Source organism: Triticum dicoccoides, chromosome 3B, assembly GCF_002162155.2.
Source record: "Triticum dicoccoides isolate Atlit2015 ecotype Zavitan chromosome 3B, WEW_v2.0, whole genome shotgun sequence".
NCBI lineage: Eukaryota > Viridiplantae > Streptophyta > Magnoliopsida > Poales > Poaceae > Triticum > Triticum dicoccoides.
This window is the reverse complement of record NC_041385.1, coordinates 474,194,010-474,198,497: the sequence shown is the minus strand read 5'-3', so window position 1 is coordinate 474,198,497 and position 4,488 is coordinate 474,194,010.

Here is a 4,488-nt window from a genome sequence, read left to right as displayed (position 1 = left end):
CGGAATGATAGACCTCCTCGATAACGTAAGGGCCTTCCCATTTAGAGAGAAATTTTCCTGCAAAAAATCTTAAACGAGAGTTGAATAGCAACACATAATCACCTACGTTAAACTTACGCTTTTGTATCCTTTTGTCATGCCATCTTTTGACTTTTTCTTTAAACAGCTTGGCATTCTCATAGGCTTGGGTCTCCATTCATCAAGTGAGCTAATATCGAACAACCTCTTCTCACCGGCAAGTTTGAAATCATAATTGAGCTCTTTAATGGCCCAATATGCCTTATGTTCTAGTTCAAGGGGTAAGTGACATGCTTTTCCGTAAATCATTTTATACGGAGACATACCCATAGGATTTTTATATGCAGTTCTATAGGCCCATAATGCATCATCAAGTTTCTTGGACCAATTCTTTCTAGATCTATTAACAGTCTTTTGCAAAATTAATTTGAGCTCTCTATTACTCAATTCTACTTGACCACTAGACTGTGGGTGATATGGAGATGCAATTCTATGATTAACATCATACTTCGCAAGCATTTTACGAAAAGCACCATGAATAAAATGTGAACCACCATCAGTCATGAGATATCTAGGGACTCCAAACCTCGGAAAAATAACTTCTTTAAGCATCTTAATAGAGGTGTTATGATCAGCACTACTAGTTGGAATAGCTTCTACCCACTTAGTAACATAACCAACAACAACTAAAATATGTGTATATCCATTAGAGGCAGGAAACAGTCCCATATAATCAAAGATCCAAATATCAAATGGTTCAATAACAAGAGAATAATTCATAGACATTTCTTGATGTCTACTAATATTACCAATTCTTTGACATTCATCACAAGACAAGACAAACTTACAAGCATCTTTGAAGAGAGTAAGCCAATAAAAACCGGATTGCAATACCTTATGTGCAGTTCTATCTCCAGCGTGGTGTCCTCCATATGCCTCGGAGTGACACTTGCGTAGGATCTGTTCCTGTTCATGCTCAGGTACACAACATATAATAATACCATCTACTCCTTCTTTATAAAGGTGTGGGTCATCCCAGAAGTAATGTCTTAAATCATAAAAGAACTTTTTCTTTTGCTGGGTCTAGCAATATTAGCAGCTTCATCACAGAAATAAATAACATGCCCATCAATATTATCTGCCAAGAGATCTTTAACCATAGCAATACTAGGTTCAACTTTAATTTGCTCAGGTGGTGTATATGTTCTAGTATTACTCTTACGAACCACAGTTGAAGCTTTAGCATGATCCTTTATCCTAACAGGGAAAGGTGGTTTCTCAACATAAGTAGTAGGAACAATAGGATCATTATAAGTGATAATCTTTTCTTCAACTATAACAAGTGCAACTACTTTTACTTCAATGGGAGGATTATATTTAAACCACTTCTCCTTAGGGAGATCAGCATGAGTAGCAAATGATTCACAGAAAGAAGCTACTATCTCAGAGTCAAGTCCATATTTAGTGCTAAATCCACGAAAAGCATCGGTATCCATAAAAGATTTAACACAATCAAACTTAAGTGTCATACCTGACTCCTTACCATCGTCGGAACCCCAATCTTTAGAGTTGCGTTTAATTCTTTCCAATAAATCCCACTTGAATTCAATAGTCTTCAGCATATAAGAACCAGCACAAGAAGTATCAAGCATGGTGCGATCATTGAGAGAAAGCCGAGCATAAATTTTTTGAATAATCATTTCTCTTGAGAGCTCATGATTGGGGCATGAATATAACATTAACTTAAGCCTCCCCCAAGCTTGAGCGATACTTTCTCCTTCGCGAGGCCAAAATTTATATATATAATTATGATCACGATGAACAAGATGCATAGGATAGAACTTCTGGTGAAATTCCAATTTCAATCGTTTATAGTCCCAAGATCCTGTATCATCACATAGCCTATACCATGTCAATGCATCTCCCTTCAAAGATAAAGGGAAGACCTTCCTCTTAACAACATCATTGGGCATACCTGCAAGCTTAAATAATCCACAAACTTCATCCACATAGATAAGGTGTAAATCGGGATGCAATGTTCCATCTCCTGCAAAAGGGATTAGCTAGCAGTTTCTCTATCATACCCGAAGGAATTTCAAAGTAAACATTTTCAGTAGGTTCAGTAGGTTGAGGAGCGACTCTTTGCTCTACTGGTTGGGGCGAAGATGCCCCGAACAAGCCCCTCAAAGGATTAGTTTCCATAGTAACAAGTGACAGAAAATTTCAGCACACTATATAAATGTTTCCTTACCAAGTTCCATTCAACAAAGGCGCTTCACTCCCCGGCAACGGCGCCAGAAAAGAGTATTGATGACCCACAAGTATAGGGGATCTATCGTAGTCCTTTCGATAAGTAAGAGTGTCGAACCCAACGAGGAGCAGAAGGAAATGACAAGCGGTTTTTAGTAAGGTATTCTCTGCAAGCACTGAAATTGTAGGTAACAGATAGTTTTGTGATACGATAATTTGTAACGGGTAACAATCAATGAAAGTAAATAAGGTGCAGCAAGATGGCCCAATCCTTTTTGTAGCAAAGGACAAGCCTGGACAAGTTCTTATAATGGTAAAAGCGCTCCCGGGGACACATGGGAATTATTGTCAAGCTAGTTTTCATCACGCTCATATGATTCGCGTTCGTTAGTTTGATAATTTGAAATGTGGGTGGACTAGTGCTTGGGTACTGCCCTTTCTTGCAAAAGCATCCCACTTATGATTAACCCCTATTGCAAGCATCTGCAACTACAAAAGAAGTATTACGGTAAACCTAACCATAGCATGAAATTAGTGGATCCAAATCAGCCCCTTATGAAGCAATACATAAACTAGGGTTTAAGCTTCTGCCACTCTAGCAAACCCATCATCTACTTTTTACTTCCCAATGCCTTCCTCTAGGCCCAAATAATGGTGAAGTGTCATGTATTCGACGTTCACATAACACCACTAGAGGAGAAACAACATACATCTCATCAAAATATCGAACGAATACCAGATTCACATGACTACTAATAGCAAGACTTCACCCATATCCTCAGGAACAAACGTAACTAGTCACAAAGCATATTCATGTTCATAATCAGAGGGGTATTAATATGCATTAAGGATCTGAACATATGATCTTCCACCAAATAAACCAACTAGCATCAACTACAAGGAGTAATCAACACTACTAGCAACCCACAGGTACCAATCTGAGGTTTTGGTACAAAGATTGGATACAAGAGATGAACTAGAGTTTGAGAGGAGATGGTGCTGCTGAAGATGTTGATGGAGATTGACCCCATCCCGATGAGAGGATTGTTGGTGATGATTTCCCGGAGGGAAGTTTCCCTTGCAGAACAGCTCCACCGGAGCCCTAGATTGGTTCCGCCAAGGTTCCGCCTCGTGGCGGCTGAGTTTTGTCCCGTAAGCTTGCTTATAAGTTTTTCCAGGGTAAAAGACTTCATATACCAGAAGATGGGCACCGAATGGCCACCAGGGGGCCCACGAGGCAGGGGGCGTGCCCTGTAAGGGTGGGCGCGCCCCCACCCTCGTGGCCAGGGTGTGGGCCCCCTCTGGTACTTCTTTCACTCAATAATTCTTATTAATTCCAAAAAAGACTTTCGTGGAGTTTCAGGACTTTTGGAGCTGTGGAGAATAGGTTTCCAATATTTGCTCCTTTTCCAGCCCAGAATCCTAGCTGCCGGCATTCTCCCTCTTCATGTTAAACCTTATAAAATAAGAGAGAATAGCCATAAGTATTGTGACATAACATGTAATAACAGCCCATAATGCAATAAATATCGATATAAAAGCATGATGCAAAATGGACGTATCAACTCCCCCAAGCTTAGACCTCGCTTGTCCTCAAGCGGACGCCGATATCAAAAAATATGTCCACATGTTTAGAGATAGAGGTGTCGATAAAAATAAAATACGGACATGAGGGCATCATGATTATTCTTATAACAGCAACATATATATATATATTCATATGATTTTTTATGCTCAAGTAACAATCTATTCACAATGTCAATGTAAATATCGATATAAAAGCATGATGCAAAATGGATGTATCAAGTACAAATCGAAATAACCTGATTAGGCTGCAGTGTCGGTAAAGCAGGGCCAGTGGAGTTGAATATGGCGTCTGTGGAGCGGGTCCAGTGCAGTGGACGAAGGCTTCAGCGGGCGCGTTGTATAGTGCTTTCGGTGAGGCAGATTTGTTGCGGCGGACGAGGGCTTGTATGAGGGGCCAGCAAAGGGGCGGACGAGGGAGTCAGTGAAGGGACTACACTATGGTGGACGAGGGCGCCGGTTAAGCAGATCAGGTGCGATGGACCATGATGGCGGTCAAGGAGATCTGGAGCGGTGGACAAGCAGTCGCTAAAGCGGCTCCGGTGAAGTGGTGAGTTGGCAGTTGGGGGTTCCAAGGTGCGGAAGGTAGATCCAGCGGGGTGTGAGGTCCACCGCTGTGGCGGAGGACTAGATTCA